This window comes from Phocoena sinus, chromosome 7 (genome assembly GCF_008692025.1).
Source record: "Phocoena sinus isolate mPhoSin1 chromosome 7, mPhoSin1.pri, whole genome shotgun sequence".
Lineage (NCBI taxonomy): Eukaryota > Metazoa > Chordata > Mammalia > Artiodactyla > Phocoenidae > Phocoena > Phocoena sinus.
Genome location: NC_045769.1, coordinates 95,504,847 through 95,519,313, shown reverse-complemented (window position 1 = coordinate 95,519,313; position 14,467 = coordinate 95,504,847). Strand labels below are relative to the sequence as shown.

At 39.9% G+C, this 14,467-nt stretch overlaps 1 protein-coding gene across 2 annotated transcripts in view; it reads left to right on the top strand.

The window, feature by feature from the left end:
• Positions 1-14,467, top strand: part of RAB3GAP1 (RAB3 GTPase activating protein catalytic subunit 1) — a 125,700-nt gene that overhangs the window by 26,020 nt on the left and 85,213 nt on the right. The window lies entirely within an intron of this gene.

The following is a 14,467-nucleotide window of genomic DNA, read 5'->3' as shown; positions in this document are numbered from 1 at the left end:
TTTCAATTTCAGTGCTTGTGATTGGTCTGTTTATGTTTTCTATTCCTTCCTTGTTCTGTCTCGGAAGGTTGTGCTTTTCTAAGAAAGTGTCCCTTTCTTCCAGGTTGTCCATTTTATTGGCATACAGTTGCTTGTAGTGGTCTCTCATGATCCTTTGTATTTCTGCAGTGTCAATTGTTACTTCTCCTTTTTCATTTCTAATTGTGTGGATTTGAGTCTTCTCCCTTTTTTTCTTGATGAGTCTGGCTAATGGTTTATCAATTTTGTTTATCTTCTCAAAGAACCGGCTTTTAGTTTTATTGATGTTTGGTATTGTTTCCTTCATTTCTTTTTCATTTATTTCTCATCTGACTCTTATGATTTCTATCCTTCTGCTAACTTTAGGGTTTTTTTGTTCTTCTTTCTCTAATTGCTTTAGGTGCAAGGTTAGGTTGTTTGAGGTGTTTCTTGTTCTTCAGGTAGGATTGTATTGCTATAAACTTCCCTCTTAGAACTGCTTTTGCTGCATCCCATAGGTTTTGGGTCATTGTGTTTTCATTGTCATTTGTTTCTAGGTATTTTTTGATTTCCTCTTTGGTTTCTTCAGTGATCTCTTGGTTATTTAGTAGTGTATTGTTTAGCCTCCATGTGTTTGTATTTTGTACGGTTTTTTTCCTGCAGTTGATATCTAGTCTCAGTGTTGTGGTCAGAAAAGATACTTGATATGATTTCAGTTTTCTTAAATTTACCCAAGGCTTGATTTGTGACCCAAGACATGATCTGTCCTGGAGAATGTTCCATTAGCACTTGAGATGTATTCTGTTGTTTTTGGATGGAATGTCCTATAAATATCAATTAAGTCCATCTTGTTTAATGTATCATTTAAACCTTGTGTTTCCTTATTTATTTTCATTTTGGATGATCTGTCCATTGGTGAAAGTGGGATGTTAAAGTCCCCTACAATGATTGTGTTACTGTCGATTTCCCCTTTTATGGCTGTTAACATTTGCCTTATGTATTGGGGTGCTTGTATGTTGCGTGCCTAAATATTTACAATTGTTATATCTTCTTGTATTGATACCTTGAGCATTATGTAGTATCTTTCTTTGTCTTTTGTAATAATCTTTATTTTAAAGTCTATTTTGTCTGATATGAGAATTGCTGCTCTAGCTTTCTTTTGGTTTCCATTTGCATGGAATACCTTTTTCCATCCCCTCACTTTCAGTCTGTATGTGTCCCTAGGTCTGAAGTGGGTCTCTTGTAGACAGCATATATGGGTTCTGTTTTTGTATCCATTCAGCCAGTCTGTTTCTTTTGGTTAGAGCATTTAATCCATTTACATTTAAGGTAGTTATCAATATGTATGTTTCTGTTACCATTTTCATAATGTTTTGGGTTTGTTATTGTAGGTCTTTTCCTTCTCTTGTGCTTCCTGCCTAGAGAAGTTCCTTTAACATTTGCTGTAAAGCTGGTTTGGTGGTGCTGAACTCTCTCAGCTTTGCTTGTCTGTAAAGGTTTTAATTTCTCCCTCGAATCTGAAAGAGATTGTTGCTGGGGAGAGTAATCTTGGTTGTAGGTTTTTCTCTTTCATCACTTTAAATATGTCCTGCCAGTCCCTTCTGGCTTGCAGAGTTTCTGCTGAAAGATCAGCTCTTAACCTTATGGGGATTCCCTTGTGTCTTTGTTGTTTTTCCCTTGCTGCTTTTAATATTTTTTCTCTGTATTTAATTTTTGATAGTTTGCTTAATATGTGTCTTGGTGTGTTTTTCCTAGGTTTTATCCTGTACGGGACTCTCTGCCCTTCCTGGTATTGATTGACTATTTCCTTGCCCATGTTAGGGAAGTTTTGAACTATAACTTTTCCAAATATTTTCTCAGTCTCTTTCTTTCTTCTTCTTCTGGGACCCCTATAATTTGAATGTTGGTTCGTTTAATGTCCCAGAGGTCTCTGAGACTCTCCTCAATTCTTTTCATTGTTTTTTTTTAAATCTGCTCTGTGGTAGTTATTTCCACTGTTTTATCTTCCAGGTCCCTTATCCATTCTTCTGCCTCTTTTATTCTCTATTGATTCCTTCTAGAGATTTTTCCAATTCATTTATTGTGGTGTTCATCATTATTTGTTTGCTCTTTAGTTCTTTTAGGTCCTTGTTCAGTGTTTCTTGTATTTTCTCTGTTGTATTTACAAGATTTTGGGTCATCTTTACTATCATTACTCTGAATTGTTTTTCAGGTAGACTGCCTATTTCCTGTTCCTTTGTGTAATTGGTGGGTTTTTACCTTGCTCCTTCATCCGCTGTGTGTTTCTCTCTCTTCTCAATTTGCTTACCTTACTGTGTTTGGGGTCTGCTTTTCACAGGCTGCAGGTTCGTAGTTCATGTTGTTTTTGGTGTCTGTCCCCAGTGGCTAAGGTTGCTTCAGTGGGTTTTGTAGGCTTCCTGGTGGAGGGGAATGGTGCCTGTGTTCTGGTTGATGAGTCTGGATCTTGTCTTTCTGGTGGGCAGGACAGCATCTGGTGGTGTGTTTTGGGGTGTCTCTGGACTTATTATGATTTTAGGCAGCCTCTGTGCTAATGGGTGGGGTTGTGTTCCTGTCTTGTTAGTTGTTTCACATAGGGTTTCCAGCACTGTAGCTTGCTGGTCGTTGAGTGGAGCTGGGTTTTAGCATTGAGATGGAGATCTCTGGGAGAGCTTTTGCCATTTGTTATTACTTGGAGCTGGGAGGTCTCTGGTGGACCAATGTCCTGAACTCGTCTCTCCTACCTCAGAGGCACAGGCCTGACAACCGGCCAGAGCACCAAGACCCTGTCAGCCACATGGCTCAGAAGAAAAGGAGAAAAAAAAAAGTAAAAAAAAAAGAAAAGAAAAGAAAGAAGAGAGCAACCAAACCAAAAAACAAATCCACCAGTGATGACAAGTACTAAAAACTATGCTAAAAAAACAAAAACAGACAGAACCGTAGGACAAGTGGTAAAAGCAGTTATACAGGCAAAATCACACAAAGAAGCATACATCTACACCCACAAAAGACAAAAAGGAAAAATATATATAATCCTTATAAAAAGAGAGAGCAAGCAAATCAATAAATATACCAATGATGATAAATTCTAAATACTAAACTAAGATAAACATAAAACCAGAAATAAATTAGATGCAGAAAGCAAACCCCAAGTCTACAGTTGTCCCCAGAGTCCACCGCCTCAATTTGGGATGATTTTTTTGTCTATTCAGGTACTTCAGTGATGTGGGGTACATCAAGTTGGTTGTGGAGATTTAATCCGCTGCTCCTGAGGCTGCTGGGAGAGATTTCCCTTTCTTTTCTTTGTTCGTACAGCTCCTGGGGTTCAGCTTTGGATTTGGCCCTGGCTCTGCGTGTAGGTCTCCTGAGGGCGTCTGTTCCTGCCCAGACTGGATGGGTTTAAAGTAGCAGCTGATTAGGGGGCTCTGGCTCACTGAGGCCTGGGGGATGTGGGGGGTAGAGAATGCAGGATGAGCCTGCGACAGCAGAGGCCGGTGTGACATTGCAACAGCCTAAGGCCCCATGTGTTCTCCTGGGGAAGTTGTCCCTGGATCACGGGACCCTGGTAGTGGCGGGCTGCACAGGCTCCTGGGAGGGGTGGAGTGGATAGTGACCTGTGATTGCGCACAAGCTTCTTGGTGACTGCAGCAGCAGCCTTAGCGTCTCATGCTCGTCTAGTGTCCGTGCTGATAGCCGCGGCTCGCGCCCATCTCTGGAGCTCGTTTAGGCGATGCTCTGAATTCCCTCTCCTTCTGCACCCCGAAACAATGGTGTCTTGCCTCTTAGGCATGTCCAGAGTTTCTCCCGGACTCCCTCCTGGCTAGCTGTGGCGCACTAGCCCCCTTCAGGCTGTTTTCTTGCAGCCAACCCCAGTCCTCTCCCTGGGGTCTGATCTCCGAAGCCCGAGCCTCAGCTCCCAGCCCCTGCCCGTCCCGGTGGGTGAGCAGACAAGCCTCTCGGGCTGGTGAGTGCTGGTCAGTACCCATCCTCTGTGCAGGAACCTCTCCGCTTTGCCCTCTGCACCCCTGTTGCTGCGCTGTCCTCTGTGGCTCCGAAGCTTCCCCCCTGCCCACCCTCGGTCTCTGCTAGTGAAGGCGCTTCCTAGTGTGTGGAAACTTTTCCTCCTTCACAGCTCCCTCCCAGAGGTGCAGGTTCCATCCTTATTCTTTCGTCTCTGTTTTTTCCTTTTTCTTTTGCCCTACCCAGGTACATGGGGAGTTTCTTGCCTTTTGCGAAGTCTCAGTCTTCTGCCACAGTTTAGTAGGTGTTCTGTAGGAGTTGTTCCACATGTAGATGTGTTTCTGATATATTTGTGGGGAGGAAGGTGATCTCCATGTCTTACTCCTCTGCCATCTTGAGGGTCTCTTTGCTCACTTTTTAATGCACATGTTAAGTTGTAAGAGTTCTTTATTACATTCTAGATATTAATCTCTTATTGAGTTGGTCTAAATGTTCGTTCGGGTTTTTCCATAAGATGTTATGGAAAAACCCGAACGAACGTTTTGGCCTACCCAATATATGATACATAACCTGCAAATATTTTTTCCTATCTCTTCCCTACTTAGCTCTTTCCTATTTCTTCTTTCCATCCAGGGTGTTCAGAGGAATTCTCCTCAACTAATACCGTTATCACGTTACAAGCCTACACAGAAGCCTTCAAAGGCTCTTCATTGCCCCCAGGGTGAAGTTGAAACTCCTAGAACTGATAATCGTAGACATCCACTGTCAGGTCTCTCTCTACCTTTTTTTTCTCTATTCCCTTTAGGAAACTTCAGCTGAATTGGACTATTTGTTCCCTAAATTTGACATCCAGTGTCCCGCCCCAGACCATTATCTGTTCTTTCTTTTTTTTTTTTTTTTTTTTTGCGGTACGCGGGCCTCTCACTGTTGTGGCCTCTCCCATCGCGGAGCGCAGGCTCAGCGCCCATGGCTCACGGGCCCAGCCGCTCCGCGGCATGTGGGATCTTCCCGGACCGGGACAAGAACCCGCGTCCCCTGCATCGGCAGGCGGACTCTCAACCACTGCGCCACCAGGGAAGCCCTGTTCTTTCTTATTAGCCTTACCTTACCTACAAACTAACGGGGATCCACTTTTCTGAATGAATCCATTTCTGACTCACTTGATATTTATCCACCCATCTCCTTAAGCTCTGACCCATATATTGTTCTCCTTGTTTATCTTGTTCGCATATGTATTATTGAATTTATATATGTATATGTGCGTGTTTATGTCTATCTGCCTTAGCTTCTACTGGAAAGAACCAGGCTGTGGTGGATCAAATTCTAGCTTTAGTACTTAATGGTATGGTAGCCTTGGACAGGTTTTTAAATCTTTGAACCTTTTCTTATCTATAAAATAGGGTTGAAACTTATATGACAGCATTAGGAGATTTTATGTATGCAGACACACAAACATGAACATACACACATAATTACACATTAATTACTTGGCTTAGTAGACACTCAGTGGGTGTAGTTCTTATCCTGAAGGGCAGGGAAGTAATCTGTACAGACATTTAAAAAAATGTCTGGGGCTTCCCCAGTGGCGCAGTGGTTAAGAATCCACCTGCCAATGCAAGGGACAGGTGTTCGAGCCCTGGTTTGGGAAGATCCCACATGCCGCGGAGCACCTAAGCCTGTGCACCACAACTACTGAGCCAGTGCTTTGGAGCCCGCAAGCCACAACTACTGAGCCCGTGTGCTACAACTACTGAAGTTCATGCGCCTAGAGCCCGTGCTCCGCAACAAGAAAAGCCACTGCAATGAGAAGCCCGTGCACCGTAACGAAGAGTAGCTCCCACTTGCCACAACTAGAGAAAGCCCGCATGTAGCAATGAAGACCCAGTGCAGCCAAAGATAAATAAATAAAATAAATAAATAAATAAATAACTAGAGGTGCTGGAGAGGTGCTTGGTGTGGGCCAGGGTGCCCACAGTTTGTGTGTGGTTTTGGGAAACCAGCCAGAGCCCAAGGAAGTTTCACTCTTCTTCCTAGGCCTTATTCCTGGGAGTAAGCAAGCATGTGTGTGCATTCTTCAGGAGTAGAATCTCGGTTTCTTATAGCCCTCCTATAAGTCCCACTAGTTTTCAAACCAACTAAGGAGACACATCTTCCTGGTATTGAACCCCAGGGAGGTGGTGCTCAATATGTGGCTTGGACCACTTACTCCCCACGGAGGATCTCTGAGCCTGTGATATCGTCTCCTCTTCTGTGTCCCCTCCTAGTGCTACAGATCCTGATTGCTTCTCCTCACTTTCTACCTGACTTTGTGTGGATCTTTCCTCATAGCCTTGGTTGAAGAAGAGTCCTTCTATCATTCTCCAATTTGTTTTCAATAAGAATTCCGCATGTAGCTGTATTGTGATGTGTTCCTGTGGGGAGGTGAGCTCAGCATTCTACTCCACCAATTGATCTCCCTTGATATTATCTTTTAATTATAGCCATCCTAGTGGATATGAAGTGATGTCTCACTGTGGCTTTGATTTGCAGTTTCCTAATGGCTGTTCATGTTGAACATTTTCTCATGTTATTTTAATTTATTAATTTACATCTTTTGGCTGCATTGGGTCTTTGTTGCTGTGCATGGGCTTTCTCTAGTTGCGTCGAGTGGGGGTTACTCTTCGTTGCGGTGCGCAGGCTTCTCACTGTGGTGGCTTTTCTTGTTCCAGAGCACGGGCTCTAGGTGCATGGGCTTCAGTAGTTGCAGTCTGTGGGCTCAGTAATTGTGGCTTGCGGGCTCCAGAGCACAGGCTCAGTAGTTGTGGTGCCTGGACTTTGTTGCTCTGCAGCATGTGGGATCTTCCCAGACCAGGACTCGAACCCATTTCCCCTGCATTGGCAGGCGGATTCTTAACTGCTGCGCTACCAGGGAAGTCCCTTTCTCATGTCTTATTGGCCACTTGTATATCTTCTTAGAGAAATGTCTATTCAGATCCTTTGCCCATTTTTTTTCTAAAGTAGATTTATTTATTTATTTTTATTTTTTTGGCTGCACTGGGCAGCATGTGGGATCTTAGTTGATGACTAGGATCAAACCTGCGCCACCCTGCAGTGGAAGCTTGGAGTCTTAAGCACTGGACTACCAGGAAAGTCCCTGCCCATTTTAATTTTAATTTAATTTTTATTTTATTTTTTGCGGTTTGCGGGCCTTTCACTGTCGTGGCCTCTCCCGTTGCAGAGCAACAGGCTCCGGACCGCGCAGGCTCAGCGGCCATGGCTCACGGCCCAGCCGCTCCGCTGCATGTGGGATCTTCCCAGGAACGGGGCACGAACCCGTGTCCCTGCATCGGCAGGGCGGACTCCCAACCACTGCGCCACCAGGAAAGTCCCCTTCTGCCCATTTTTAAATTGGATTATTTATCTTTTTATTATTCATTTGTAAATGTTCTTTGTATATTCTGGATACAAGTCCCTTATGAGATACATAATTCACACATTTTTTCCCATTTGCTATGTTGCAGCATGTACTGTGATCTGTCTTTTCACTTTCTTGATGGTGTCTATAGTTCTTGCTCTTCCATTTAGGTCTGTCATCCATTTTGAGTTAGTTTTCATGCCTAGTGTAAGGATAAAGGTTCCAACTTCTTTTTTTTTTGCATGCGGATATTCAGTTGTCCCAACATAGATAGATGGCTTTTTAATATTTGTATTTCAATACTGCAAACGTTCAAAAGGATTTCCTCCATCAGTGCATGAAAACTTTCATTTTTACCTTTATACCAAGGTTTTGATTACCCTGGTTGCACATTAGAATCACTTGGGGAGCTTTTGAAAAATTCTAGGGTTTAGACACAACCTCAGGATTCTGATTTAATTAGTCTGTTCTGGAGCCCTAGTTATCAGTATGTTTTTGAAAGCCTTGTGGTTGATTATGAAGTCTAATTAGGGTGAGAACCACAGCTCTGTGCTCTTCAAAAAAGAAATGGAAAAAAACCACTAGGCTTTATGCTTCACTATATTTTTTTCCTCTTCAATAATGTGTTGCTTTTGTCAGTAGAAGAAAAACATTTTTTTTTTTTTTTTTTTTTTTTTTTTTTTTTTTTTTTTTTTTTTTTTTTGCGGTATGCGGGCCTCTCACTGTTGTGGCCTCTCCCATTGCGGAGCACAGGCTCCGGACGCGCAGGCTCAGTGGCCATGGCGCATGGGCCCAGCAGCTCCGCGGCATGTGGGATCTTCCCGGACCGGGACACGAACCAGTGTCCCCTGCATCGGCAGGCGGACTCTCAACCACTGCGCCACCAGGGAAGCCCTGAAAAACATTTTTAATAATTTGTTAAACGGTAATTTAAACAGTTTTAGTTTTATAATGAAAGATTATATTTTTAATGGTAGCTTGTTTATGATGTGAAATTTGATTCTGGTAACCAATAAATCTTAAAGATGGCTTATGTTTAGGTGTTACAGAAATCTTTTAATCCAGGAAGGCAGTGAGTTTATCCACGTGTTTGATTTATACCATGAGGAAATTAACTTCACGGGTAACTCAACATGAGGACTGTGATGTACATATGTCAGTTCAAGTCAGAGAGCATACCTTTAGGGACTGGGTTGTGTGGTATTTCAAGTTGTTAGACTAGACCTCAGACTATATATTCTGTGTACTTACTGAAATATTTCCAGTATATTTGGAAAACATGGGTTTCTTTGTGAATACTGATAAAGGTAATTCCTAAGATACTTATTAAGCATGTAGGCACTGTTAAGTTCTGGGCTGCAAAGAATAGACTGTAGTCTTTGCTCTTTACAGTCTAATGGAGAAATAGATATATAAGTAAGTGACTTGAATAAGAAGCCATTCTAGTGATTTGAACAAGACATTGAGGATCATTACCTTTCATGGAAGTAAAGCAGATTTTCTACAGGAAATAACATTTAGGATGAGTTTTGAAGAATGAATATGTGAAGGGTATGCTAAGAGGAAGTAGAGAAGAGCAGGATAAATAGTCTGTGCCCAGATGTCAAAGATAAAGCACGCCTCTGAGGAAATACAAGTTGTTAGGATTCGTAACACAGGGTAGGTGGAAGGTAACCATGGAGATAAACCAGCAAAGGGGTGGGGCCAAGTCTGGTGGGTTTGTGTTTCTACCAGTCCAAGAAGTGCCTTCGGTTTTTAAGTAAAAATAAAAGATACATTCTTCATTTTCACCAAGAACTTTATTGAACAAACGTATTCACCCTTTTGTTCCACTACCTTCTTCCATTTTCAGGCAACTTCATAATTCCATCTTCCAAAACTTTTTACCTTTAAGCAAAGAACTCTTCCAGGTGCCTTTTACAGTCTTGCAGGGAATTGAAATTTTTTCCATTAAGAGAATTTTATAAAGACCGAAATAAATGGAGAATCCAAAGATGCAATGTCTGGTGAATACAGCGGAATGAATCAGAACCAGCCAAGCTGTAACAGTTTTTGCCTGGTCATCAGAGAAACATGCGGTCTTGCGTCATCCTGATGGAAGGTTATGCGTTTCTCTTGACTCATTCGGATGCTCTTTGTTGAGTGCTGCTTTCAGTTGGTCTAACTGGGAGCAATACTTGTTGGAATTAATCGTTTGGTTTTCTAGAAGGAGGTCATAATAAAGGACTCCCTTCCAATCCCACCATATATACAACATCACCTTCTTTGGATGAAGACGGGCCTTTGGTGTGGTTGGTGGCGGTTCATTTCACTTTCCCCACGATCTCTTCCATTCCACATTATTGTACAGTATCTGCTTTTCATCGCCTGTCACTATTTTAAAAACGGAACATTTTCGTTATATTTAAGTAGAGAATTGAATACGGAAATACAGTCAAGAAGTGTTTTTTCACTTAACTTATGTGGAACCCAAACATCAAAGCGATTCACATAACCAAGCTGGTGCAAATGATTTTCAGTGCTTGATTTGGATATTTTGAGTATGTCGGCTGTCTCCCGCACTGTATGACATTGATTGTTCTCAGTTAATGTTTTGATTTGATCGCTGTCAACTTCAACTGGTCTACCTGAATATGGAGCGTCGTCCAGTGAGAAATCTCCAGCACAAAACTTCGTAAACCACTTTTGACACATTCGATCAGTCACAGCACCTTCTCCATACACTGCACAAATCTTATTTTGCATTTCAGGTGCGTTTTACCTTTCTTGAAATAATAAAGCATAATATGCGAAAATGTTGCTTTTTTTCTTTCATCTTCAGTATTAAAATGGCTACACAAAAATTCACCAGTTTTGATAAGTCTTTTCTTAAATGCATGCTTATATGATAGCTGTCACGTACAGTCTAACAAAATTGTTTCAAATGAAGTTAAAGACAACTAAGTGCTACTAGAGCCATCTTACAGAAAAAACCAGATGAACCTTTTGGCCAACCCAGTAATGCCACACTTAGAGGTGCTTGTGATGAGCCATTTTTGTATTATGACTTCTAATTATATTACATGTTTATATCCCTTTTTAATGTTTTTGTTTTATATATCATATGCATAATATATTCCTACAGTAATGCTTAATTTGTTAATAAAAATATACATATATGGAGGTGGATACTCAAAATCTTTTACTGATAGAATACCTGATTAAACGTCTCTGGAAGCCACTTACAGGTTATGGAAATCCACTAAAGTATTTTAAACAGAAGAACAATATGAGATTTATATTTCAGGAAGAAGGATTTTAGGGTAGGGATACGGAGACCAGTAGAAAGCTATTAAAATAGTCTGGGCCTGACATTGTGAAGGGCTCAACTAAAAGAGTGACCTTTATCTTGCTGAGGTCTTTGGCCCTCCGAAGTTCTGGCTGAGAATATTTCTTAATTACCTAAAATTTATTAAGTTGAAAGATGAGTGGAAAGGATTTTTGGGTCCACATGATGGTGTTTAGTGCATGTTGTTCTTACATAATTGCCATTATCTTTTCTCTTGGAAAAAAGCATCTTCCTCTCCCTACCCTACCACAGTTTCCACAGAAGTTTAATATTCCCCCATATCTCCTTATCTCTTTTTAAAGAGGTGTTCTATTGGTGTTTTTTCTTTGTTGGGTTATAGTTTACATACAGTAAAATGGACAAAATTCAGATTTACAGTTTATTTTGACAAATGTATGTACCCATGTTACTACCATCTAAAGTAAAAAACAATTTTCGTCATCCCAGAAAGATTCCTTGTTTTTCTATCTCTTAAGTAACCATAGTTCTTATTTCTTTCACTATATATTAATTCTACCCGTTCTTGAGTTTCATATAAGTGGAATCATACACTATGCATTTGTGTCTGACTTTTTGCTCAACATAATATTTTAAGAATTCATCCATGTTACACATACCATTTTTTGGATCGTATGACTGTACCACAGTGTGTTTATCCTTTCTCCTATTGATAAATATTTAAATTGTTTCCATTTTTTTTCTTATTAATAATCTGCTATGAACAATTTGGTGAACATACGCTTTGATTTTTCTTGAGTATATTCTTAGGAGCAGAATTGCTAGGTCTTGTGTTCAGTTGTGTTAGAAACTGCCAAACTTTTCTAAAGTACAGGGTTGTACCATTGTATACTCTTAGCAGTATGTGAGATTTCAAGTTGCTCTACATTCTGACAGTTGGCATTGTCAGATTTTTATTTTTAGTCATCTTACTGGGTGTGAAGTGGTATCTCATTGTGGTTTTAATTTGCGTTTCGCTGTCAACTACTGAAATTCAGTAGTATCTGGTGATTCATCACAGTTAACTATTTATTAGTCATTCATACCTTCTTTTGCTAAGTGTCTGTTCAAGTATTTTGCTCATTAAAAAAATATTGGATTGTTTCGTTTTAAAAATTATTCTCGTACATCCTGGTTGTGAGTCTTTTGTCAGATATATGTATTTTGAGTTTTTCCATTAGTCTGTGGCTTTCCTAGTCATTTTCTTAATTGTGTCTTTTGATGAGCATGTTTATTTTAGTGAAGTTCATTTTCTCAGTTTTTGATTTTATTGTTAGTGACTTTTGTGTCTTGTCAAAGGAGTTTTTGCCTATTTTAAGGTTGTGAGGATATTCTGTGTTCTCTTCCATATGAATATCTAATTATTTCAGAACCATTTGTTGAAAAAACCATCCTTTCCCTACTGAATTGTAGAGGCTCCTCTGTTGTAAAATGAAGTATTAGTGTGAATATATTTCTGGACTATCTGTTATGTTTCATTGATCTATTTGTCCTTATGCCAGTACTGTACTGTCTTAATTGCTGTAGCAAAGTAAATCTTAAAATCAGGTAGTATACTTTTCATGAAAGATTATTTTAGCTATTCGAGGGTCTTTGGATTTTCATGTTAGTTTTAGAATCAGCTTGGCAGTTTTTACAAAATGCCTGCTGGGATTTTGATTAGGATTGTGTTGAAGTTATAGATCAATTTGGGAGAATCGACATCTTAATGGTGTTGTGTTTTCCAGTCCATGTACATGAAATATCTCTGTTTAGGTCTTTAATATCTTTTAGTAATGCTTTGAGGTATTTTACGTAGAGTTCTTGCTCATCTTTCATTAAGTCTTTTCCCTAGGTATTTGATTTTTTTTGATGTTATAAGAGTGGTATTTTAAAAAAAATTAATTTCCCAAGCATTTGCTCAGTATATGTATATAAAAATTCACATGATTTTTGTATACTGACCTTGAATTCCACAACTTTATAAACTGTTAGTTTTGGTACTTTGTAGATTCCTTTGGATATGTTATGTACATAATCATGCCATCTGTGAATGCAGACAGCTTTCTTTCTAGTCTGTGTGCTTAATTCTTTTTATTGTCTAATTAGGGCCATCAGAAGTTATTTTTGATGAATTACTAGATTAATTCTGAACTAGAGTTATCCTTTCTGGTTCTAGTAGTAAATATACACCATACTGGAATTTGGTGTCAAGTGACTGTATCATAATGGAATTGAAGGAGGGAGGTTGGAGTGTTGTTTTTCAGTTAAGCTAAATTATCTTAAAAAGTTTGTTTTGGATACAGAACCTGCATGCCCTCTATATTGAATACAACCAAATCCACCTTGAGATAGCCGTTCAGTAAGGTTGACAGTTGTACCTAGAATGCAGGATTAGGGTCAGATAATGTTTCTTGTATCATTTTAGGGGAATATTTCATAATGCCATTTGCAGCAACATGGATGGACCTAGAGATTTATCACACTAAGTGAAGTAAGTCAGAAAGAAAAAGACAGATACCATATGGTATCACTTATATGTGGAATCTAAAATATGACACAGGGCTTCCCTGGTGGCACAGTGGTTGAGCATTTGCCTGCCAATGCAAGGGACACGGGTTCGTGCCCCCATCCGGGAAGGTCCCACATGCCGTGGAGCGGCTGGGCCCGTGAGCCATGGTCGCTGAGCCTGCGCGTCCGGAGCCTGTGCTCCGCAACGGGAGAGGCCACGACACTGAGAGGCCCGGGTACCGCAAAAAGAAAAGAAAAATAAAATATGACACAAATGAACTTACCTATGAAACAGAAACAGACTCATAGACATATAGAGAACAGACTTGTGGTTGCCAAGGGGGAGGGGAGGACTGGGAGTTTGGGACTAGCAGATGTGTAAACTGTTATATATAGAATGGATAAACAGCAAGGTCCTATTGTATAGCACAAGGAACTATATTCAATATTCTGTAATAAACCATAAAGGAAAAGAATATGAAAAAGTATGGATTGTATAACTGAATCACTTTGCTGTACATCAGAAACTAGCATAACATTGTAAATTGACTATATTTCAATTAAAAATATGGCAAAAAAAAATTTCAGGTTTTCTGCAAGCTTGAAAAGGGGACTTATCTCTCACTTTCCGGACTTCTCCCCCCCACCTTAGTTTTAGCTTTCACTGCTTTATTGTGGGCATTCTTCCTAGCAAACCAAGCTCTTATGTATATCATTTATTACTTACTGCAGTTTGAGACTTTTGGTACAGGCCATATGTATCTTAACACAGGTTAACCTCACTTTAAAGAAACCCAGTGTATAAAAAGCATAGTTTTTGATATGTATCATACATGGTGATTATTCTCCTAATAAAAAGATTCAGAATTATAAATACCTTGCCAGGAACACATAAAACTTAGGTACAGTCTGAAAAACACTTTAAAAAAATTCAGTAATGCAGAGAATCATTCCTTACATTTTTCCTGTCTAGTTTGGGGCTATCTGTATTTGGAAGTTGCTGAGTTGGTATTTCTGCCTTGTAGTGGTGGTGCTATGCTGTAATGACTATCTGTAATATCTCTCCAGTGGAGAGAATAGCTATGGGAGACTAGAGGACTTGTGGCAAAAATCCTTTTTTATGGTTATGTTGTGTAAGTAAGAGGGCTGTTTGGAATTTTTAATTAAAATATTTTCCAATGAAGAAGTTGCTGTTTAATTGAAAATATTTGAATGCCAAAGGTTGATAAAGAAGCTTGCAGAACCTGTTAAGCAAATAAGTACTACAGATCTCATGTGACTTAAATTGATTTTACAAATTTGCT